Source organism: Corapipo altera, unplaced genomic scaffold (assembly GCF_003945725.1).
Source record: "Corapipo altera isolate COAL_440 unplaced genomic scaffold, ASM394572v1 60, whole genome shotgun sequence".
NCBI lineage: Eukaryota > Metazoa > Chordata > Aves > Passeriformes > Pipridae > Corapipo > Corapipo altera.
In genome coordinates, this window is record NW_020884912.1 from 5997481 (window position 1) to 6023770 (window position 26290).

At 38.1% G+C, this 26290-nt stretch overlaps 1 protein-coding gene and 1 long non-coding RNA gene across 2 annotated transcripts in view; one reads left to right on the plus strand and one right to left on the minus strand.

Annotated features, from left to right (window-relative positions):
- The window catches only part of CDKAL1 (CDK5 regulatory subunit associated protein 1 like 1), a 406927-nt gene that overhangs the window by 97374 nt on the left and 283263 nt on the right, over nt 1-26290 (plus strand). The window lies entirely within an intron of this gene.
- LOC113952263 lies at nt 21284-24546 on the minus strand. Its single transcript, XR_003529481.1, has 3 exons — nt 24457-24546; nt 21524-21583; nt 21284-21442 (listed from the first exon to the last, which is right to left on the minus strand). It is a non-coding gene; the product is annotated as an uncharacterized LOC113952263 (long non-coding RNA).

Here is a 26290-nt window from a genome sequence, read left to right on the forward strand (position 1 = left end):
AGAGGTAGTGGTAGGTCTAGAGGAGCCAGTTGCACTAGATGACTAGTTGAACATCGCAAGTCCCTTCCAATTGAACTATTCAAAAATATTCAATACTACTTTAACTCTTTATAAACTTGTTTTTGCCTCTGTGGCTAGAGAATTTGTTTCCTGAAATGTTAACAGAAATGAAAGCTCTTAGTCCGTGAAGTTGCTGGATTTTATGATATCCACTTGCTTCTCTTGTCTGATTTAAGGACTGTGCTATCCTGTTTTTCAACACTGTCTCAAGGTAAGCTCCTCTGCATCTGGAATTTAGTCTGCTGTTGGTATTGAATCCATTATTATGGATTGATGTCAAAGTAGGGACTTACTCGAGAACAACTTAGATTTTTGTCTGTTCCTTCACCATTTTGGTACTTAAAAATATGGTTCAAATGGAAAAAAAAGTTGGTGTGTATTTGTGTATCCAACCCACAAGGTCATATGGCTGATCTGATCTGACGTGCACTTAATGATTTAAATGCTGTGAGTGACTGACAAGCTTGACCTGAGGCTGAAAACTGAAAGCTGGCCTCCCACCTCTCTTTCCTTGTAAGCATCATCAGCCTGCAGCTGTGCCCCAGACTGCACTTTGGAGCGAGCACATACATAATTAGTTACACATATGCCTCTCTGAGAGGTGCAGGGGTGTGAGTCACTTGACAAAGGTAGAGAGCATGTAAGACAGGCCCTTACTTTTTTCCTGTCTGGATTAACTATTGTTAAAGGTATGACCATGTTTCTCACTGTTTCCCCCTCTGTATCTTTGTACATGAAAATGCTTTGCTGTAGTGTCTTTGGGCATTTTTACAACTTATTAAAATATATCTGTGGTATACAGTTAAAAATGACTTTTCAGAATGAAAGATATTTACAGGCACCTCAAGCTACAATCTAGACAAGCGATTTTAAGCCCTGTGTCTTGTAAGCAAGTGTCCTCCTGTTTTCTATCAAATTAGTGCCTGTCTAGTCTTACAGCTGCAAGTGATAAAAGGCATAAAAGGCAACGTTGAGCTGAATCTGCACAGGTGTGCAAACATAATGTTTGCTTACTCCGCTGCAATCTGAATCTTTCACTATTCGAAGTATTTGTTTTCCTTGGAAAACTACATTGTAGTGTAAAGTGTATAACACCACATTAAATATCATATAATAGGTAGGCTGGCAGATCACTGTGAGAAAAAGGGGTGAGTTTTTTGACGAGGAAGACTAACCAGCTAACAAACTGCAAGACCACCCCAACTCAGTACAGGACCGAAAAAACCTTCATGGAATAAACACTACTCTGTATGCTGTTTCCACTGGAATTTTGTCTTACTTTCAATGCTTTGACTAGTGGCCCTGGGGAAGAGTGATCCTCACTATGGCTTAAGAAATGCAAGAGTTGCACGATTGGCCCCTGCAGCCAAGGTTTGGTGACTGCTGTGTGCTAGCCCTGGCCACTGTGTAAATACGTTGTGTCTAAAGGTTACTATTGGCTTCACAAGGGTGGTACCGCTCTGTTTTCCACCGAGTTTATGAAAGTAGTGAAATTGGGATGAGCTAGTTATTATTGATTGGCATGAGCATATGTCTGTCTCCTCCCTCCTACCTTGTCAGCATTACAAGGGTGAGCCCTAAAAGTTTGCGAAGGCAATGTGCCCTCAAAGCATTTTCCTTTCGTTGTTTTAGGTCCTCCTTGCCTTACTTCCAGACTGAAGGCTCAGGAGGTCATCTGCAGGGTGCATGGTTAGGACTGCAGAAATATGGATGTTTAGTTCCCACATTCATCTTGCAATCCTTGTTTTATAGGCTACCTTCTGCAATTTCTCCCATTTGCTGGGAAGTTAGTATTTAACCTAGATGTGCCCCATGCAACGTGGAGATATTAATTTCTTGACAAGAAAAAACAAGTGGGCGTTCATTGGGTTTGTTTCTTTTCTGGAAGAAAGATAAGTGCTATTTGAGTTGAAATAAGTACGGTTTTATTTGGATTTGGTTTGTGTATCTGGTCAGAGTAGTGTGATAGTGTCTTAACGTAACAAAGATTTTATAATGTTCGATTTTATTATACTGCCATGTTAAAAATGCTGTAGCATGGGCCTGGATACCAAAACTGGGATCCAAATTTCTTATTTAACAGCAACCGAAACATCTATAAATGTTTTATCTGGAACAAATGAGGAATTGAAGAATATAATCTGGTTTAGTAGAGTGCTTCATTATTTCAACAGTACTCATATATTATACATTTCTATTTATTAAATATCAGATTATGCAACTGTTTTTAATTCCCCATCTGAGCTGGTGCCTTTTTGACTGAGATGGGCAGCTACTGCAGTAAGCAGAATGGAAATGGCAAGAGAAAGCCACAGACTGAAGACGTAAAAAATGATACAAAACACTTTAAAAAATATTCTTTTTCTTGTGCCATGTAGTTTTACATAATTTAGTGCTTCTGCATGTAGCACAAATTTTGTGTGATCTCAGATTACTAAATTCATTTTAGGAAAAAAAACCAACAAACCTTTAGTGTATTTTTAGGGGTGTAAAAAATCTTCAGGCTTCTGCCACTGATTTTCTGTCCTTTACCCCTTTCTCATAGGTAGTAAGCTTTTTAGTTCATGACCTTTTCACTTCTGCAAGTAGTGATGTCTTGATAAAATCAAGAAAACAAAATCCCAGAGCAGACAGTACTGGGAGTTGAGATTTTTTTTGGCATATCTGACTTCTGTCATATCAGTTCAACAGTGTTATCACTAAAAATATTACAAGCATACTATTAACCTTTGCAAAATGCTATTTCAGATTTCAAAATAATAATGCCAGCATGAGACTGGCAGATGTTTTTCCCATGTCCCTGTCTGGGAAATCCAGGAGACAAAAGGGGGGAGTGTGGAAGTGTGGCAGTGCCTGGGGTGGCCTCTCTGCTGTCCCTGTCCCCCTTGAATGACTTGACAAGAAGTATTACAGTGTGCATTTCACGTACAAATCTACTGGACTTAAATTACCTGTGAGTAATGCACTGAAATAATGAAGTATTCAGTGCTTGTTTTTATGGTTAGTTCTCGCTTTCTTTTTATTCAGGCTGGCATAATTGTGATGACTGAATGTTTTTCTTCATTTCAGGTGAACCAAGTAATCTTCCTTTATGGTGCATAGTGAAGTGTGTAAGGCAATAAATTCCTTTCCTCTTTAAGGTTAAAAGTAGCTGACCACAATTGCTTTGGGTGAGGACAGATAAGACAATGAGTAAGTAAAAATAACTGAGAAATAATAAATTTTAACATGAGAGCCATAGGTTGCACTTTGCAGCTTTTCTCTAGAACCAGCGTTTCCCAAGTCTCTTGTCTGAAATGGCAAGCTTTGGGTTTTCTCGCAGTGCCCAGCATTGGCTCCTGCTGTGGTGGCAGCCTGAGCAGTGGACAGGGAGCAGGCAGGGAGGCTCCCACGGCCACATCCTCACTCTCCCTGTGTTTGGGGGGGGGCCCTGGTGCAGGTGAGCAGCTGTTGGAGCTCCCCGAATGAGTTGTTGCTGTTATATAAAGAAGTAACTGAAAGATGGTCTGACTAGCAATAGTTCCATGTCAGTTTGTCATAAAATGTTTGAGCCATCTGTTGCTAGAAAACTACCCCAGTCTACCACCTGGTGTTTCACTGAGTCTAGGGATTTAGCCCAGATAAGCACTGGTTTACTTAATAAATATTGAAAGGGAAAAAAAATAGGAGAACAGGGGGAAAAAGATGCCATAGTTGTTCTCTGTTTTATTGACTGCTGAATGATACCATTTGGATCATTGTCTCCTGCCATGGTTTGTGTGTCACTAAAACCCCTTTTCTTTTAATTTTGAAAATTGAGGATGAAGAGTAACATTAAACAGATCCAACACTACACAGGGACTGGTATAAAGTTCTGAGGAGCGTGTGATTTAATTTGGAGTTGTGGATGGCCACCTGCTGTACTTTTGTTCTTGTGGCAATCTGGCAAGTGGCTGCACTATTTTGGCGCTTTTATTTGTCGAGTGTGTTAGGAACCGTCCAGGAGAGCTGCAGGCTGACTGGGCTGGGAGAATGCTTGGCTACTGGCCCCTTGAATGCACACAAAAGCCCCACACTGCTAAGGTTTCTTTCAATGGTCACAAAATGCACCACTGTGTTACTGTCACATACAGGTAAATTATAACCTCTTCATAGGTTAACTTACTTGTTTTTGCTAATCTTTGAAATGAAAAGGGCTGCACTACCCTCAGGTAATGTAATTCCCTGTGCTGTCCCAACACCTGCTGCTTGTGCCCTCGTTTTGTATTTCCAGGTCACAGGGAGGTGCTGGAGTAGTTGGCTTCTTTTGGGAGTGGGCTCAGCTCAGTGCAAGACATAGCTCTTGACAGGGGGTTTGTTGTTTTTTGTTTGGAGAGTTTGTTGGTTGTTTGTTTTTTTAACTCAGAATATTTATGATCTGTCTTTGAAGAAAAGCAAGTTACAATGTTCTCCATCAAGGCATTTGGATAAAAACCTCCAGCCTAGATTTGGCAGCTGCGATCTGCTGGTGTAACCCTCAGCTTCCTCCCATTTTATTCCTTCACAGAGAAGTTTTGATGCCCCCAGTAATGTGGGAATTATTTAAATGTTAGTAGGTGTGTAATTTTTTTACTATTACAATCTGGGTTTTTTTTGAGTTCGAGTATTGATTAGGAAGCCAAAGGGAGAGTGGCAAGAAGAACCTGTTTGTGTAATTTGCTGAAAACTTTACCATAAAGCACCACACGTATATTAAAATGTTTTTTTAGTGTGTTATGTTTAAATTTACATAATCATGGGGAAAGTATTTACTGCAAAATAAGCTCTGAAGGAAATCCTTTAATTGCAATAAAAAACACAGTTTCTACCTAATGGTTTTGTTTTGAAATACATTGGCAGTATTTTGTAGCCTGTATTTAGATCCTGATAATTTGAAATGAATCATCTTAATTTAGTTGTTTTTTAGGCTGCAGATACAATGTGATTTTTTACTATGAAGGCTAATATTCTTTGCCTAGGAAATGCACTCAGAAACAGTGAGGAATACAGCACAATACATACTTATATTGCTATTTGAAACTTCTTTGCACTTATCTGTTGTGATTTTTAAAAGAGCATTATTGGCAGATTTCTGTAATTTTAATATCAGCAGAAATCTAGTGTAGTGTGCTCTTTGTTGTGGCTTGTTTGGGTTTTTTTTCTGATTGTGGGGTATTGGTTTGTTTGGGGTTTTTTGTTCGTTTATTTGGGGTTTTTTTAGAAGTTTTTGCTTACAGGGACCAAAATCAGATACTGAAAAAAGAAATATTAAAAAAATCATATGTTGAGTAACTATCACAAATGTATTTCTGTGTCAGCTTGTTAACTGACAAATACTGGCTCCTTGTATTCTTGCTTCCAATATTATTTGATGCATCCTGGAAGCTGCTTAACTTGAGTCTATTCTGTCTGCACTAAACTGGTAGGCATTTAAATAGCTTTCAGCTCTCATGTGGATATGGATTATATAAACAAACTGTGTCTTAGGCTTGCATGGGATCTCAAGGCATTTCATAAATTGCCATTAGAATTTTGAAGTATCACATTTGTTAGATCAGATTTTGTCCCTTGCCTGTGTTCTTGATTTTGTCCCTTGCCTGTCTTCCTGCTATGAACCCTGTTTCCTAGCTTTGGGAAGCTTCAGTGCTGGTGAAGTTACAGCTATTTCTGCAGTAGAAATACCTTGAATCATAACAGCTTGTCAGCTACTAACTAAATTAGTCTGTAGGGCCATTTTTTTTTGTACCACGAGATGGTGTAGCCAGTGGTACCTCAGCTTGTTTCAAAAGGAGTTGACTTGCAAACTGAAAGCAGTCAACTGCAGCAAAATCCTGCTCGACTTCTTAAAATAATTTAGCATATGTAGAGCATAATATCTATGAGGGGCTGTTTCCAGTAGCTGCTGTAGTCTCTTCAAAGCCATATGACCTTGTTTTTTCTAACCAGTCTGATAGCATGGCCTCTGCAGGCCCCGTGTTTTGAAGCACAATGAGTTTCACACTAGGAACTTAAGTGCAGTAAAGCAGTTAAATATTCTTGTGGAAATAAATACCAGCTGAACTTTCCCATGGCTTGAACTCATCTGTTTTCCTTCAAAAGACAACTGTGAATATATTGTGTGGTAGTAGTTTTGTTACAGTAGAAGCATAGTACAGATAAGATACTAAAGTTTTAAAATGTGAGCAGCTACATTTTGGTTGCCAGAAAAATTGGTAATTTTCTTAAATTACTTGTTCAAAAAAAACCCTGTATACCAACCATAATTTAAGCTGGAGAAATCTTTCAAATGCACCTGAAGTGCTCTGGGATGGATATGAAGAAAGGTGTTTTACTTTCACTATAACTACTTGATAACACAAAAATTACTAACAATTTGATAACACAGTCCCGTGCCATGGCTCTCTAGTGCTGAACTGTAGTTCTAGTTTAAAAATGTTGAGCTGATTATTTTGAAGAAAAAAGAAATAATTTTGAAAATTCTTCCTTTTGATTAATACTGACATCTTGGAAATCCTTGTGTGAAGTTAAATCCCCCCAGCAGTTTAATCCACAGTCTTCATTGGAGCAGCGTACGTATGAAGACACTGCGTTTGATACATGCTCATCATCTTTCTGGACAATTTTCCATTGAGAGCCCATGGGCAATTTATCTAAAACACATGGAAGAACACAAGCAACCTGTCTGGGCTCAGCTAAACCGTTTTAGTGTGTAAACATTTTGAATAAGTTTCATAGGGTTGTTTCCATGCATGGACTTGGGAAGGAGAGTATACCCCTTAAGTTTGATGGATGCGTCTTGTGAGTTTTTCCTCAGGTGGTTGTGAGTTCCCCATCCGAGACCCAATGAGCTGAGCTCCAGGTCTGACCTTGGGGATACAAGTTTGCCAGCTGGCTGGAGCCAAACAAGTAACTTCTTCTTTGTTCTCTTATGCAGTTTTTGATATTTTTTCTGGAAAAGAGAATGTCCCTGACACTGTCTAATTTCCTAAAAGGTTTAGTTGATTTAACCTTGTAAAGTTAAATCAGTGATGTGAGGTAGGTAAAATGAAGTCTGAGTTATTTAAAACCAAACTCACTCCCTCTTAAGTACAAAGAGTTTTTTTTTGTCCCTCACACCATATCAGAAATGGCATATTGAAGGAGATTGGTTTACTCATCACTTTGAATGTGTGCCAGTCGTCTTTGAGACCGAAGGTTTGTGCAACACTTGGGCAGTGAAAGTCTGAATGTGGTTCATTTTATGTTAGGCAGTTTTTTGGCTCCGTTGGCTCCAGTGTTGTAACACACTTAAAGGGAAAGCTTTGTCCACTGAACTGGAAAAAGTTGCAGCCAGTCTGTCTCTTGTTTCGCACCAATCGAGGCTGGCTTAATTTTGACAACAGGATGATGGTCTGGATTTTGGAACACGGTTTTGGTTTTACTGCTTGAGTGACTTTGAACAAGTCAGTCTTTACTTTTTGGGGTTGTAAAATTGCGATAAAGAAGGATATCCACCTTGTGGATATGAGGTTAGAAAAATGGTTCTTGGACAAAGCAAGGATTTATGATCGTCAGATGAAAGCTGATACATAAAATGCAAAGCAGCACCATTCTGAACCCTTTTTTCTTTTTAATAACAAGATCATTCTACTTTGCAATGGGATAGTCAGCTCTAGCATATCATGACATGCTGAAACATCTGTCTGCTGCATATGGTTACCAAGCTAGACTCCACATATGCATAGTGATATTGAAGTAGAGCCTTTTGGTAGGGGTCTTACCGAGTCAGAAAACTATCACCTTATTCCCACATATTATGACTTGTTAAGGTGTATTTCAAGAGATAGTTGTCTATTTATTTACTTATTTATAACAGGGAATGTATTAACTCTTATTATGCGGCATTTAACTCTTTTAAAAATGGTAAAATTTATTTAATTTAACAACTCCTGTAGGTAGTTGAGAAGGTAATTATAGCTACTTGCTTGGGAACAGAGCAAATAGACTTCAGAAGGTGAGCTTTACAGGCACTGATTTGATTATATTTCCACTTGCCTCTGGCATGGTTTCTAGCAGATTTATCCTTTTTTATTATCATGCCAGAAAACAGCCTTTGAAATATGCAATTTTATGTTCGCTTAGCAGTTCCCCCATCTGTCCCACTGTTCAAATTTGAATTTGTCAACTTCCAAAATAAAAAGTTCATAGCTTCCATTAGTTTGGCTGTATTCTCTAATGCTGAACTATCAAACTGGGCAGAGAAAATAAAGATTGGTGATTTTTGTATCAAATTATCTATGTGTATTGTGTTTGTAGGTAGGTCTTGTCAAAATTGCAGCTACCGGAAGGAAACCTACAACAAACCTGGAGAGAGACTGTTTAAAAGAGCATGTAGTGACAGGACAAGGGGGGATGGCTTCAAACTGAAAGAGAGTGGGTTTAGATTAGATATTAGGAAGAAATTCTTTGCTGTGAGAGTGGTGAGGCACTAGAAGAGGTTGCCCAGAGAAGTTGTGGATGCCCCATCCCTGGAAGTGTTCAACGCTGGGTTGGGAGGGGCTTTGAGCAACCTGGTGTAGTGGAAGTTGTCCCTGCCCATGGCAGGGGGATTGAGACTAGGTGGTCTTTAAGGTCCCTTCCAACCCAAACCATTCTGTGATTCTATAATTTATGCTGCACGCAATTATGTGGATTTTAAATTGTTACAATTACTGTGCTTTTTTCCTCATTAGTACTAGTAGCACTTAGCAGATTGTGGAATTCTAGCTAGAGCTTCAGGTAAAATCAGGGATAAGAAGACCAAATCCTTTTTGAACTGTTTTTGAGATTTCAAGTTGGCTGTTCCTACACTGTGTAAATGCCAATGCATCCAGAAGATGACCATGCCTACATAGCTGAACATGTGAGCTGACCACTGATCTGTTGGTCACCCTTAGATTTTGCAAGACAGAATTGCTTATGGTCAAGAAATGCATTCTTTTGTGTTCCACCTGTATTCTCCATCTCATCTGTATTACTTGGTGGGTCTTCTGTTTACTTGCTCAGCTGACTGCTGGGAAGGAATGTCAGAAAACCATGTTTTATGGAATTATTCTAAAAGATCTCTTTTTCTGCCATCTGCATTCTCTTTAATGATAACCCACAACCCTAGAAATACAGTTCTCTAGAGGCCAGCTTTTCAAATCTGCAAGACAAAATTTAAGCACTTAAAAATTCTCCCTTAGGCACAGTGGTGATGATGAATAATTATGCTCTTCACCTGTTTGGTTTTTTTTTATGGATTTGTTTTCGAACAACACAGATGACAAATATTATCCACTTGAAAATGGTCACTGGGTAGAACTCTCAGCAGCTAGCCCCACTGAAAACTTTTGGCCACTTTAGAATGGGAGTGAAGTTAGGAGGTAAATGTATGACAGAACCTCCTTACTAAATGGATAAAAATAATGCATTTCTCTGTGTTAAAAACAAACAAAAACCTGCCTGCCAATGGGTTCAGAAGAAAGTAACTTTGGCCACCCTTTTTTTGAGTTTTAACAACTTACTGTTCTCCTTTCAGTAGAATTCCCCATTAGGCATCTGTTCCCACTCTCTGTGTGTTCACTCTGAGCCTCCTGGTTTTCTGGGAGTGCAGTGCCGACAGCCGCAGCTCAGGGGCTGGGCTGGCTCCCGCACAGCAAGGCAACCCCGGCACAAAACTCCCCGAGAGGTTTTGTTGTCTCGCGATCAGACACGGGTGCAGATCTCTTTCTCTGTTCAACAGCAGAAAGCACTTAGTCTGCACTGTTCTTTTGGCTGGTAAAATTTTTGCATGGGTAGAGAAAGTCAAAAAAAGCTGGAGGGAAGGAAACTAAGCAGTAAGGTGGGAGGAACTGGGCTTTTAGGCAGTGTGCTCTCTGGGAAGCAGTAATGAATTGCAGGAATGAAGTATTCACTGCTTTTGGTTGCCTTATTGTATGTGAAGCATTAGAATAGGAGTACCATTGGACAGTCCTTTTATATTTATTCAGTAGTTACAGCAAAAATGCATTTTTGAGAAGTTGATACCTGCACAGTGTGCTTATGCTTTTAGATAAACAAATATCTAGTAATTTATTGTTCTGTAAAATATTTTTACAGTTATTACAGTGCATGATATTCTTCTAACAGCACTGTTTTTATGTAGCAAACAAAATTTCTATAAAATGTTAGTTCCTTAACGCATACTCTGTTGGCTTTAGTTCACGAGAATTGTCTGAAATAACATAGATGGGGTCTTAAAAGTCTTTTTGATGGTAATTGCAAATCTGCATACTGCAATCTTAAAAAAAATGTTAAGTCTTTAGTATCAACTGAACTTGTGACATTTAGAGTACTTGTTATTCTAGGTCACATGTATGTGTTCTGAGAACTCTTCAAGTTTGAGGGCTTAGTTAATTGCAGTTGTTATATAGCACTCTAAATGAATGCATAAATACAGCCTGGTTTTGTTGTTAGCATGGAGGATGACTTCCCTGCTCTCCAGGAAGTAATGTTATACTACTAGTTGCATTTTTAACTTATTTTATGTTACTAAATGCCACAGTGATAGTAAATCAGCAATAATCCATTGCATACCTATGCTGAGTTTTGTAGTGTTTTAATATATGTCTGGAGGGAATTTTATGTACAGTTGTTGAAATATGTTGTTTCCTCAAATATTTTATTTGAGACAGAAGACTTGTGATCTTTCTGCTTGTGTATTTTTAAAATGGTTAGCAACTGCTTGTTCTGGCTTTTGGCATTAGGATGAAAGCTTATGATGGTGCTCTGTAAAGGTGGAAACCATCCTCAGGTTCTTTTGGAAGAGCATTTAGGAAGTCAGCCTTTACAGCACTATAATTCAGTTACCTTGAGTCATCTCAGATTGTCAGCGTGGTGGGAATGGATTCCAGTAGCGTTTGTGAAACTTGAGGGCAGGATGACAGATCTTGTTAAGCATTGGTAGATCACTAAATGTGTCCTGTAATGTATTTACCCCCTCACATCATGCTTTCTTGGCCCTCCTTCTTCTTTACATCCTTGCTGCTCTCCTCATTCCTGTATCACCTGCTGCTTCTGCCTCATACTGGCTCACCCAGTATGATGCCCTGTGTTTTCCTGTTCTTGACCTGGCACATCTGACTGCTGGTCATGGCTGACAGGCCAGATTCCTGTCAACATACTCTTAGATTTATTTATTTATGTATTTTTTAATGATGCTCCCCTCTTCATCTGCCTCCAAGAACAAAATCTTAGGAAAATACAGTGAACAAGATCCTTGGTCTAAATGGACACTGCTCTGACACAGAGTACTGAGTATTCCTTGTGAAGTGTTTCTTTCCTCTTTGTACCTGGCACACTAACAACAAGGGTAAGTTTGATTAGCCTTCTAGCTATGCCAACCAACCAACAAGTGAAACAGTGAAATGGGGAACTTCCAGCAAAAGTGTCTGAACTAATCTTCAAAGCGTTCTTTGGAAATGTTCATGCAATCTCTGCTATTGGGAATGGGGAACAAAGAGAAAAGACAACACAGAATGACTGACTTGAAGTGCTGAAGTCTTTTTAAATATGGATTTTTGATGAAAAATAGTTAAATGAGAGGTCCCCTCTGAGTTTAAACTTTCATTTAATAAATCAAGTGGACTGTTTACTTTTTACTGAATAGTTACCTCATCTTTATTGAAGTCAACATAACAAATAACTTGGAATAAAAATGTGATGCTTGAGATGTTCTTTCATCCAGCTGCTTACACATGTGCTGCAATTATGTGTTTTGTTTTCTATCAGTAGTCCTTGATTAATTTAGAGCAATAACTATTTTGGAGGGAAGATCAGGGTTTTTGTTCTTTCCCCCTTTTATTCCTTCAGTTTAAAAGTGGATGAAATGTTTCAAGAGTTGGAATGGAGATCAGATATGTTAACAGATATGCTGTTGACCTAGATAGGTTAAAGAATTCACAGTAAAGACTTCAGGTATTTATTTCCACTGGACAAGGAATATTTTAATCGTCTTGGTGCTTGCCTCCCTCCCCCCCATTTTTTTTAGGATGTTGCAGTTATAAAAGACACTGTTGCAGAAGGTACTTGGTAGCTATCCATGTAGATTGTAACTCTGTGTACAGAAACTAAGGTCTTCATTTGTATTGCTTGCTTACTGAAGGGGTTTTGTTTGTCAGTTCTAAGACTGTTTTAATTGGAAGGAGAACATGTGAGAAGGACACAAGTCAGATAAAGTAGGTGCCCTCGGTTAGTGCAGGAGGAGTTCAAGGTCTCTTAAATTTGCCTAATAAACTAAAGATAATAAATCAGATTATACTGTGTTTAACAACATATTAAACGTGCAAATACATGACCTCTTATTTTGTTCTACCATTTGAGGCTGATCTCAGAACTTTTTCCCTGAGGCTACCTAATGTATCTGGTACTGCTGAAAGGGTGTCTGAGGGATAATGGTTTTGTTTTCATAAAAGATTTTATGAAGTACTCTTCTACTCCACATTGTAACTTTATTCTTGGTTTATCTATAGTCCGATAAAAGGGTTCCTATCTCAGAGTGAGTTTCACATGTAAACACTGCCAAGTCTGAGCTGGAAAGCAGCATTCCAGCAGCTGTCCACCCCTGCAGGCAAGGCATGGAATTGCCCCAATCCATGTTACTACTGTAAATTGCCAAACTGTTTAACAGGGACAAATCCACCTTGTTGTGAGACAAGGAATTCTGACCTAAGTGAATTATTCAGCCAAGACTCCACCATGCAGAGCCCAATGAAAGCTTCACCTTTTGAGACCTCAGCTCTAAACCAAATTTACCTAAATTAGTTTCTACAACAGTCCAATCCTAATGTATCACAAGTCTTGGGGAAAAGGAAAACAAATGCTGAAAATTTGCATTCGGAATAAAAAACCTATTGATTGTTAGTTGTTTACAAGATCTTTCTGGCAAACTAGAAATTCTTATTTCAGATTCTGCCTTGTCTTGTGGTATTACTCAGGTACTTGGCATACAATACTTTTTAGAAAGTGCATAATATATTTGTGTAAAGAAGTTACTTTCTCCCCCTCACTTTTTGACTGTTTACACTCAGGAAAGGATGTGTGTGCATAATAAATACTACAAAAAGAAAATTTCTAGTATCTGGTATGTTTTACTCAAGAACAATGGAAAGAGTACTTGCAAGGGCACGTAGTTACAGGACAAAGGAAAATGGCTTTAAACTGAAAGAGAGTAAGTTTAAAGTAGATGTTAGGAAGAAATTATGTACTGTGAGGATGGTGAGGCACTAGAAGAGGTTGCCCAGAGTAGTTGTGGATGCCACATCCCTGGAAGTTCAAGGCCAGACTGGCTGGGGTTCTGAGCAGCCTGGTGTAGTGGGAGTTGTCCCTGCCCATGGCAGGAGAGGTTGGGACTAGATGATCTTTAAAGCCTCTTCCAACTCAAACCATTCTATAACTAAAACTTTATACAGGCCATTAATTGTTCTTTAATGTGGTAATATCTTCATGTTTCCCTACAATCCTCAGCTCAATTTAATTCTTATTTAGTGAGCAATACCTATTAGTGAATCTCAACTGTTTTGCGAGCTGTAGGAGCTTTTGTTTTGATATTGATGTCTTCCAATAGCAGAGTTCAAGATCCAGTGTTGACTTTCATAACCATAGTTCATCTGTGTGTCTGTCATCTAGTGACTGTCACAAGTCTTTAGCCTATTCAGCACATTCATTTTATTGCAAATACTGCTTTGGTAGAAGTGGTGCCAATTTTTCCAGAGGCTCACATGTACAAGAGTTAGATTTCTGTTTTATGCTGACAAGCATTGTAGCTTTTACTTCTTTTGCTTCAGAAAAAATCATTCTATCTGAGATCTTTGTGAAAGTAGTGGTGTCTGAGACCCAGCATCAATAACCCCAGACTTCTGAGAGTATAGCATGAACTTATGATGTTCAGACAGTTGATGGTTGGCAATTACCCTCCTCTAGGAGAGGTTGTTGATTCTTTAGAATATGGAGTCATAAATGTTGTGTTAGCCATTTGAGTATGTTAAATCATTATTGGAAACTCTGGTTTGGGATAACAGAAGTAACAAAAAGATGAACTTTTTCTGTTAGGGCTTACTTACCTGTGATAATTTCAAGTTTTGTATGTTTTTTGTTACAGCAGGTAATTAGAAACTTTACTGCTCTGCTGCTTCTTGTTGCTGCAGGTAGTACTTAAAATACTTGATATCATACAGTGGTGTTTGTGTTTCTTGTGAAATGGTTTAGTGTCTCTGGATTATTTTTTAAACAACGCTTGATAGATGTGCATTGGAAATAGTTGGGAAGATTCAGCTGCTTAAGTTCTCGGGCACATAATTTTTAAGGCAAAAATCAGATTTTTCTTGAAAGCAAGTGACTTGTTAAATATCTGGAAAACGGCTACGGAACTGTCAGTCTTTAATATCATTAGTTTTGTTCTTTACCAAGTGCAGTCCTATTTTTTAAGCTTGGAGAAAGAGTAATTTCCTCAGCTTCCTAAAGACAGAGGTTTTCTTCTGTCCCCAAGTAAAACCATGATCTGTGATGTTACAAGAATTTCTGAAATTCATACCGTGTGGCCATATGATTTTACTTTGAGATAGTTCTTTTATTGAATTTCCTAAGACCTTCACTGTTTTCATGCCGTTATCATAGTTGACAGTGGTGATTTTCAGTAAAACTGGGAAGCTCTCCTTCCCTCCCCTGCTACCCTCCCACTATCAGTGGCGAGGAGTCCCCGTCAGTAGTAACTTCTACTTGGCTCTTCCAGGAAGCCTGTTGGTAAGCAAAGATGTATCTTGTTCCCACACGTCATAGCTCATCCACCCCCTCATTGATTAGCTTTTACTGGGAATGCAAACAAACTGGTTTTGCTATTTTTATATGCAACAGATGGGGAACTTCTGCTGGAGTGAGATTTACTTGACAAATACAAGTTCAGTGTAACAAGGTACCTTCCTACGCAGCTATTTGTCTCTCTGACCTGTTGGACTGTTCATCTGTTTTCCAAACTGAACAGTGTTTTTCAGAAAACTTAAAACATCACATTTAAGTATGTCTGTATTTTTGCTATAGAAATTTTTCTACCTGAAAGGAGTTGATAGTTATTTTTGAACTGACTGTGTCAGGGAAAGATGAAATCATAAATGGTTTTCAAACTGATAGTTTGATAAGGATTAGGGACTGTACGAAGCTCATTATCTTCATGGGAATTATCTCAGTGAAAAACGTGTTTAACGTTTGGAAAGAACTAAAGAAACCAGTAAAATTGCCTGAGAAGAAAAATTTAGACTACATTGAGATTTATGTGGGAATAGTTCCTTAGCTAGTCCACAATTCCGTAATCAAGAAGGGTGGGAAATGTGGATTAAGGTCTAATCAGGTGATGTTAAGGCAGTGTTTTTAGATATCCATAGGAAAGTGGAAAATGTTACAATAAGGTTACATAACCTAGAATTTTGGCAAAGAGACACTAATGTTATTAAGGGAATATATATGGTAGGGAACTCTAAGAATAAGGGGAAGGCTATGCACACTGGAACTAAAAAGAAACATTCTACCAATTTTGAAGTGGTACTAAGAACATATATCTATTATATATCTTTAGTGTATCCTATACAAATTTATACACAGCATATAAATCTGCTAGCTTTTTAAAATACCATAGCTGTGGTAGTAATTCACGGGTGTTAAATCTAACAAATCTGCAATGCTGAGAAAGTTCCATTAGACATTTCTGGAATATTGGCTGGTGGTCATGTGGCAGGTGGAGTTCTGCATTTATAGAAGAAAGGGTATGTGTAGCTGGAGAGTCTCGAGAGCAACAAGAGAGGGAGAATGTAGGCTTTCAGACAGCTCCCATGCACTTTCTATGGTACAAATAGGAATTGAAGTGCATGATTGGATAAATTCTGGAAGATGATGCCTGGATAGATACCAACTAGAGACCATAGCCTCAGCAATGGTTTCTCTAATTTAGCACTGTGTGACTTCCTCTTCTAGTAACAGTCAGCAAAATCTGTTTTGGAGAAAACATTGCTATCTTGAACAGTTTCAACTCATGCATCCCTTTTATTATGTCCAGTTTGGCAGAAAGAAAAATTGTAGTAAAAATTAAAACATTTTTTGCTGTATTGATCAATAGTAAATCCATTACATGTGTTGCAAATTTTCTAATATCAGGATATGGAATACCAATAAAGCAGGAATGTAACATATAACTAAACTGTGTAGTAAGTTGAAAATGTTGCCCATTTTGATGTCAAGGTCAAGTGAACATGAAATTAAGGAGTTGGCTTTTTAAAATTTATAACTTTTGAGAGTTATGTGCAAGCTCTCAAATAATTCATGTACTTTCAGAGCTTGAGCAGTCCTATTGAACATTATAACTCATTGTCAACACCACACATGCTCTGGTTTTGTGTTTTAAAATTGATAAAGCCAATGTATGAATAGTAAAATATTTATCTGCTCTTTCTCCTGGGTTACTTTTTAAAGCAAAGGTTGTTAGCGGCACAGTTTGAGAGAAGTTTCCTGCAGCAAATAATTCTTTCCTAGTTTTGCGTTTTCTAATTTGGTGTCTCTATTACTGGCATTGTGATTCTGTGGTATTAATTACATTTCAAACTGGAGGGAAACACATTTTATCCATCTCAGTGTTATTTTAGCTGCAACTATTTCCATGGAGAGGAATGAGTATGGTAGTGCAGTATCTCTTTAAGCTAACCTTGCTTTACACATAAGGTGTTGTCTGGGCCTGCCTAATTCCTGTCAGAGGGAAGACATTCTTACAATATAACATCTGATAGCTTTTTCAGAAAGTGGCAAATACTGGCAGAAATAAATTGATATATATTGTGAATGGAGGCGGAAAGTAAGAGCAATTTTTGGTACACTCTTGGGAGTAGTGAGGGAGAATGTAGCTATAACAACATTTTAAGGAGAGTGCATGGGGAATGAGGGCTCTCAGGTCTTCTGAAGGTCATCGGAGTAGATCTGGCCTTCACTTGACCCATGATCAGGGCACACAACAGGGTAAGAGCTTTAATTTGAGGAGGAAAAAAAAAAGAAAAAAAAAAGACAAGTGTGCAGTGCAGCACTGTCTAGCTGTATGTAAAGGGGATTATTAAAACCAGGTCAGGAACCTAAGATGTTTGCTCCTTCCTGTTTTATACTTTTAAACTAAGATGCTCTAAAAAAAGAAATCATGTTGAACTACTGGTTAAAAAAATCATGTTGAACTGCTGGTTATAGCAATGCAGAACTTACTTTTTTACTTCTGTAATTCTGTAGTGTATTTTGAAGTATACATGTAATGTATTTAAATTCATGCATGCTGTCCCTTACTGAAGAATTAACCTGCTTTCTACTGATGTAGGTAGGCCTATTTCATACAGATACGGAGTTCTGTATCATCTTAAATAAGATTGACACAGACTTTTCTCTCCTGAATGCTAGGGAAACCTGGAGTGTGTTGTCTGCTAGCAAGAAATGTGAAAAGGTGATGAATGGGGCACAGATTTTGAAGGGCTCTTCAGGGAGTGCAGTGCTCAGTTTCCCAATTTGAGCTTTATTCAAAAGAAAAGTTCTGGCTTCCTCTGGCACCTGTTTAAAGACAAACTTCTGCTTGATGACAGGCGAAGATCTTCCTGTGTATGTATACTGTTCAGAGAAAAAGGCTCAATTGCCTATTTAATACTTTGAATCTTTGTATATAGGCTATGGTAGGAAAAAATCATGATGTTTATTAATGAAGTAGTATTTCAAAGAAAACATATTATACGCTTAGTGCAATCAGAATCTGAAACCTGTACTTGAGTTTCTATGAAAATTTAGAAGAAAGACACGTGAAATCTTTTAGAGCAAATTTCAAAGGCATAAGTTGTGCGGTTAGCACTTCTCCCATCCTCTCAAATTCTGCAGTGTTTGAGAACTGTAGAACAGAATTTCTTTGAAACTGCTGGTAGGAGCAGAGGGTTTTCTTTTCCAAAGTTGCATAACAGGATGACAATTTCCAGTGAGATTCAGTTGAATTCTGAGCTAAGTGAGCTTAATGCAGAGCACTGCATTATTTAGTGTAGTTTCCTGGTGTGAGGTGTCTTGAAGTCTGCAGAGATGTATGTTGTATTAAAAATGGAAATGAATTAAAAATACGCACTGGTTGCATAGGAAATGCTGTTTGAGCAATTTATATTTCTTAAGTTGTTTAAAGGTTGATATCATTGTTATGAACTGTTTGCATGTTACAGAAGAACTTGAATGCTACAACTTTGGTATGAATTTACTATGTGTCTGAAGTTCAGGGAGGGAGCTTTGACATGGAGGGCCTTTTTCATCAGAACCTTAATAAGAGCATGAATCCATTGCACAAGGGAAGTTTGCAAGCTCCATGTGCAGGTGGAGTCTGCCTCCATTTCCTGTCCTGACCTGCGGGTGATCGCTCATCAGAAATGGGACTGAGGAAAAGGTTAAAGATGATTACAGAAACTTTATCTGTAAAACACCTAGCTCATTTTGCATAGGACTTGTGAAATAACCTTTAAAAATGATTCATTGCTCTCATGATAGATTATTATCTCTAAAAAACCACTGATCAATAGCCTACTGCAATGAGACCTTTCTCCTGACCTTCCTGATCACTGGAATGGGTGATAAAACTGTGAAATCCTGGTGAGGTGTTATATGTGATTTACCATGCTCAAATATTTACTACTGCTGGTTATGTGCTGCATACTTAGTACTGTGCAGTGTTAGAGCCTGCCTATTCTTCAAAAATAGAATATTTCATCTATGTCTATGTACAGGTAAAGGGATGCTATAAAAATGCTGGTATGAATCTGCTAGAATTAAAGTTTATGGGAAATTTGGAAGAAAAAAAAAGAAAATAGAGTCTTGGGAGTAAAGTAGTTGTTGTCATGTGCCTATATTTATATTCAATCCACACTGGATTGCTGTTTTTTAGAAATTAAGACAGAAACTAACTTTTTTTCTTAGAATCCTTTAAATTGTTCTGTCCTTTCAGATATGCACGTGACCTAAAACTTTCATGAACCCATGCATTTATTATTATCCTTATGAAATGCCTGGCAGTGTATTAAACTTGTACAATATCATCTATTGTGAAAAGTACTAGAATAATATCTTGGTTATTTTAGGAAACATTCTTAGGCAAGCTAATATACTTAGAGAAATTACCCCTTCAGCTCTGATAGAAGTTACAATTTTTAGCTCTTTAAATAATATATTTTGAACTAGATTTAGGTGTCTAAACTGGTAATTTTTCTGAGCTACTTCTAGGACTCGTCTCTTTCTCTTCCTTCTCTCAGCAACCCCCCTGCAAATGGTCTCCCAACCATACACATCAAAAAGCCTAAGCCAGGATGGAAGGAAGCGTGCTGCATAAATTGTTAGCAATGAGCAGATGTAGGTACTCTGATCAGTCCCACCTCACAGTGGGAGTGCACTAAATCCATCTTACACTGCTTGATCTGCTTTTGAGTTTCCTGCTTTCTAATAGCATCTTCTCTCTTCCCCTGCTTAAGCATCAGTGACAACAACTGAGTGGAGAATTTTCCCAGCCATGTACAGGCAAAAGCATACTGCAGTCATCGTTCAAGTCGCCCAGGAATTCTTGTTTTGTTTTTGATAATGTGATTAAAAATGCCTGAATAGAAAAAGAAAAAATCATTTTTCTTCAGAAGCACACTCTTGAATCTATGCATGTAACCACAGACTCAGCTTCAGTCTAAGGAAATAGAGTAGTAGTATCTATTCAGTTTGTATTGTATTGTGTAGCGCAACGCTCTTCTAAAGCATCAAGTTAAAGCAGTGTAGGAGTTTGTTGCTTTCAGGAACTGTGGTGAATTTGTGTGAGTTTAGAAAGCACTAAGATGTTTTACCAACACAGAAACCATTTTTTTTTTTTTTAAAAAGAAACCATACAAGCAAATACATATGTCAAAATGTAGTCCATGGAGAATTGTTTAGACCTTTACCATTCTTTTAGTTGTGGTATGAAACAATGAGAAATTAAGGACATAAATGAAGAGTTAGTTGTCGTAGCTTCATAATCTCCTGAGATAAAGCTGATGGCTAAAGTAGCCTGTTGCAGAGATTTGAAATGTATGGTGAAGACCAAGAAACGTGAACCAACTCTCATGAATTGGTCTCAGTTGTGAAAAAGAGCAGGAGATTGAGGGGAGGCATTTATTGCTCTTTACTTGGTGGGGCTTCACCTGGATTACTGTGTTTTTAGTGTAGCAGAGGCAGTTGAGGGATGCAAGGAGACTGGAGCAGGTCCATTGGAGAACTGCTGAAATGGACAGGCTGTCATGAGTTTGGCACGTAGGAATCTAGTGAATAATCTAATACTATTCTGTAATTGCTTGAAAGACAATTGCAAAGATTATGGAACCAAGTTCTTCTTGATTTGACCAGGAAGACATAACTGACAGCAAGTTTCCCAGCCTTGACTGGGTAATGGTGTTACCAGGAGTCCACTTGTGAGTGGGAGGTTAGGCCAGGTGGCCTCTAGAAGTCTTTTCCAATCTACCTTTCCTCGATTTTATAAAAATGAGGTCGAACAGAGAGGATAAGAGACAGAATACTGTATAGTTTGTTACTTCTATTGCTATTCAGATATTATGATCAGTTCTCATATCTTTAGATTAGGAAGAGCTTACTGGTCTTTATTGGAAGAATTTAATTAAAACAAGCAAGCAGAGGTTAATAAAAATGTGATACAGTGCAATTTGGACAGAATAAAGGTTCCAGTATTTAGGACCTAAACCTCTTTTTTTTTTTTCCTTTCTGCTCTGTTCTTCGTCACTTGTTTCTGTTTCATCACACTGTGCTATACACCTTATCTGTTTCATATTTCCTGACAAAAACTAGACACAGTGTGGCTGCTCACAAAGTATTTCCATAAGGGAAAAAGTATATGCGGCTTACTGTTTTGAAAAATTATTTTGTTGAATTTTGTTTCCTCTTTTTTGTTGGATAACTTCTGACAGTCTTCTGTGCACATAAGACGAAAACTACATTTAGTGGCTCTTAAGAAGTTATTTTTCCCTTTTTCGTGTAGTAGTTGTAGCCACCTATTTCTGAGTAACAAAAAACCTTGATGATCAGAACTTTGGCTGCAACTCAGGTCTGTGGTTTTCTTTCTCAGCTGCCCTGGAGGAGTCCAAGAGAAAATGAGTTGGCTGTTAGCTCCTTTGTTATCCTCGACTTTTTATCACAATGTTCCATGTCAGACACACCATAGAATCCTGCAGGGGTTTCTGTTCTGATGACTCAATAAAACAATACTGTTAGTGTCATGTACTGTTCTATGTGTTTAATCCATGTAAATTCTGCTTCCATTTTCTGGATTTTCACTGTCCTCACCCTATGGAAAAAAAAAATCCTGGTGTGTTATACTTATCAAAAATGTTAGAAAAGTACTTATAATAGCTTCTAGAACAGCAACCTCTTTTGATGATCCTTTTTAAATTTTGTAGGTAGTCTGTTACTGAGAGTCATCCTACACCTTTGGGGGGAAAAAAATGGATTATTTAATTTTCATTCAAAACTAATTTCGTTTTTTAGCCATTGTATCAACAAGGTTTTGTATTGCAACAATTGGCCATGCATACGTGTAACTTGAAACCTGCCTTGACTTTGAACCTGAGAAGCAGTGTAGTATTTCACAAATTAATTAGAATCATTATTTTATGCCCTAAACTTCACTTCTTTTATTTTTAAAGGGATGAGTAGAACTAAGAGGGGGAAGATAGGGAAGGTAAAGTAGAATAAATGGTCAGTTAACTAAACATAAAGGCAACATACGACACAAATACTACAGTAGAATATTGTTGTTCCTACAGGAATGTGTGTAGAAAGAACAGAGGTATAGTTTAGTGGGCTATATAAAAGTTCATTGTAATGATTTTGACTTCCATTTCTTTAATCTGTCAGAAGTTTAATGTCCCTTTCCAAATGAATTTATGTGAGATTTTCTTTCTCTGGTTTTGAGACAAGTATATCTTTAAACAGTTCATCTATATATGCAAAAATAAATTCACAAATAGGATTAAATTTTCACATTTAAAGGGGGAGAATGAAGTGTTGTTTTTTTGAAGTAGTAGAAAGAATGTGAAAATGCTTGCACTTGGAGGAAGGTAATTGGAAGAAGGCAAAGAGAAAAGGACAAAATTACTGCTATAGCTTTGGAGCTATTTCTACTTCTTCTGAAAACTCTCTTGCCATTGTTATTTCTTAGATCCTTGCTGAAGAAAGACTAACATGAAACTGGAGATGTAGAAAGAAAGTGAAATATTTTTAGAACCTTACTACAACTTGTCATCTGTGTGATAAAGGACATAAGGCTTCAAGGATATGCAAAAACTGGTAAATTTTTTTTTAAAGGCAATTCCAGTTTTTGCCACCTGCAGCACTTCCCTGGCATGTGGCTGCCAGCAGCCTCTGTGTTTGCAAGACCAAGTAAGCAGAACTTCAGTATATGTGTTACTCTGTGCCTCAAAAAAGTTCAAGATACCCGTGCTGTCAGCAGAGAGCTGAAGATCAGAACTCAAAGGAAAGAGGAAGAAAACATAGTAGTGTTCCTACCAATAATGTGCTCTAAAAAGAAAAGTCATAAACCACCAAATTTGTAGAAGAATGGTAGGAACCTAAACAGTTGCAAAATATTGCAGAAAGAAATTACTTCTCAATGTTTTAGCAAATAGCTTCTATAAAGCATGAATGTCACCTGTGTTAGCCAGTGAGGGTTTGTCAGTGTCTAACAAATCCTGGCAGACTGTTCACTTGACTAGAGCTGGGGGAGGTTTGAACTGGTGAGTGGGTGTATTGGCACCTGGTCTGATACCTCCCTTAACAGAGCCTGTTTAACAGTCATGAGAGGACAAATGCTGTTTCTAGTATTTTCTGTTGTATGACAAGGTCCCTCAATCTTTTAAATAAACAGAAAAAGAAAAAACCCCACTTTCCAATAATAAGGAAAAAAAATAATTTAAAACATATATGGTTTTTAACCAGCAAGTAAAAATCTGTTTGCCAGCAGCCAAGACAAAATTTTTTAAGGAGCAGGTTGTGATTAAGTACACTTTGCTTTTAAAAACTTTTTTTTTATTGTTATAAGGCTGATAATTTCTAATTATGGGGTTTGCAGATTTGCTTTCAAATGATGGTCTATTGATTTTTTTAAATCTGCTTTTTTCAGTCATCTGGAGGGACAGGAACTGGCCTGTAACCATGTTTGCCTAGCCTGATCAAAGGCCATTCTGGAATTTTCTGTCATGTTGGTCAATTCAACCTTGCTTGTGGCTACAAAAATTACCAGCCTGGGCGAAGGTGAGATTTATCTCATCCTCTTCCTTAGTATATTCTGATCTTTTCATTTTCAGAAAATCTTTGTACTATTAATTTGAAAGCCTTTGCAGGAAAAAAAGACCATCATTACCACTAAAATATTATATTTGTTTGAGTAATGACTGCCCAGGAATAGCTCTTGCATCTTTAATTGCTGCCTATAAAGTTACATTTACAGAAAATTGGAGTAAAACTCGCGCACAGATTTGACTGGGTCTAGAATTTCAAATCAGATTGCCTTTTGCAGACAAAGCTGTGGTCACTTCACTCGCATGCCAGGTAGCTGGATGAAAACAAGTTTCCATTCCTCTCAGAAACTTGGGGAATAATTTGGTATGTAGCATGAGAGTGTTGAAGTTATTCTCAGAGCTGACATTTCACCCTCTATGAAAAACTCTGCTAGGGGAGGACATTTTTGTACTTTTATTTATTTATTGTTGCTTGTAGCTCATCTTTATGACCTCAGGTTGGAGTTTGATGGGGCATTTTTTTCTTTTTGAAGTATTTTCAAGTATTTGAAGTATTCTTTTTTGAAGTATTTTCAGAGAAGACATGCTTGCTTTTGTCAGGGGGAGGACTTGCAACTTATTTTTCCCCCAGAGTATTTGCATGTTACGCAATGGTTTTTGCCAAAGGAGACAAGTTCAGTGAGTGCAGCATGGTAACTAAGATGGTTGCTTTGCTGCAGCCTGGTCCTCTAAGAGCAATTCAGTAAACTCCAATAATCAACATAAGCATCCTCAAATGAACTTTGCATTTTCATGTGCCTTGCAGACAAATTACAGTAATTCTTTGGGGGCTGTGGAAGTGTACAAGGGAACTGACAGGCCTAAGTAGACTCGAGTGGTTCTGCTCTGATTAGTAATGTTGATGAGCTTCCCTCAGGTTTCCCACAAGCCTTTGTCTGTGGGGCTGTCCCTAACCTTGAAAGCAGAACATGTATGAGTTTCCTACCTCCTTTTAGCTTTCTATTCACCCACACTGCTCAGCATATTGTGAGCTCAAAGGTTTCACAAGACTTGTCATACTTACCATAGATGAAACAAGGAGTTCCCATGTCCTTCTCTTTTTCTGTTTCCTTCCTAACAGCTTTCCCTTGACCTCTGTTTTGGCCCTGCTGCACCCCTTCTCTCATGAGCTAACTTAATGGAATAAAATGGTTAGAACCCCCCAAACTTGGCTCAATAGGTTTCTTGTATATCAGTGAGTTAAACAGGGCCCTGGAAGGCCCAGTGAGCTGTAGAGCTCAGAACAGAGATACCAGATGGCCAGAACTTAAAAAGAGGAGAAGTTGAAGTTGGAGAAAGGTAGGAGCAGCAGCAGCAGACAGAGAGGATGGGATGCAAGCCTTTGGATACTAAGGAGACATTAGATTGGCTCAAAGCCTGTAAAGCTACGATTTAAGTTCTGATTTGTAATTTTTCAAACAGAAAATAGCTGCATGATTTTATGGACTTTCAACAATGTATTCCAAATTCTATACAGGCACCATCTTTTCATTCCAGGGGTGTTGTGCTCTCTTTAAAACCTGTGGCTTTCTGCTGATTAATTCAGTAGATGTGATGGTTGGAAGATCTTTCACATATTTGCATCTTTAGCCAAATAGCATTTCGTTTTCCCCAGAGACATCACAACACCATTTCTGGAGGGAAGTAGTATCTCCTCAGTTTTACTTTTTATAATGTTTGGCAGCCTGATCTCATCATATACCCAGCTAATACTGCATTCAACTAGAGCTGCTGTAGCAGAACTTTTTCATGTATACTAATATTTCTTTGGGCATTTCTAGACACAAATGTCCTGTTGATTTATGGCTTCACACCTTTCTAAAATACCTGATAAGGAGTGTTGTATATTTTGTGTAATAGGAGGCCCTGACAATGGCATGAATAGACTACTCTGATGCATTGCACAGTTGAGTTTCACGTTATGTGAAAGTTACCAGGTTTGTGCAGGTACAACAGTGAGGAGATGAGTATTGTGTTTGGTAGGGATAGTTCATTGGTGTAAAAACTTACTTGAGAGTATGGTCAGTTGTCATCTCCTGGATTCAGGTTGAAATAATTCCTTTTTCATTTCAGATAACAAAATTACTTCTTGCTGTACTTTAGCATTAGAAATAGTTCCTCTTGTTATTTTTAAACATTTCCCAGCTACTATAAATGCAAAGCTTAACAAGCTCACTGTAAAGCACATTCCCCCTTATTTTATTGCTTTTGCTGAAAATTCCACTCTTATTTGTATTTGACTGTTACCTGTCTTGCTGCCAGCAGCCTTCTGCTCATTGTTTATACACTTTTTCATGATTTAATTCCACCAACAATGGGTTTTGGAGGAAAAAGACTGAGGATTGTAGGCATAATATTTGGTTTCACATATCTGGTACTAGAGCAGCACTTTACAAATTGCCTGTTTCATGTTGACCGGTCTGTAGTTTGTCAGCTTGCCTCAACTGCAGACCAGACTGCTTTTGACTTCAGAGGCCTGCTAAGCCTTCCTGTGCAGCTGGAATACTTTGGTGGGTGGTAGTGATGGCTCTCTGAAAGCTATGAGTTACTCACTTAATAGTTCGCAGCTTATGAGTGTCCAGTGGGCAGCTCTGCTTATGGAAAGGGAAGTGAACAGGTGAGTGGTGGTGATCTGGCTTCTCTTGTCTCTCTCCAGCAAAGAGCAAGTTATCAATTACTTTCAGTGTCACAGATTGTCTTTTTTGAACTTGGCCCATCTTCTCTGCTTCCACTTTATTATTGGCTTCCTCAGATTTGAACCTCAGGGAAAGGTCCCTAACTTTTTATTGTGGTGGTTCAACCTGAGTAGCTGTATGAGTCATGAAAAAGTGGAGCAGCTTCCTACACTGGCTGCCATG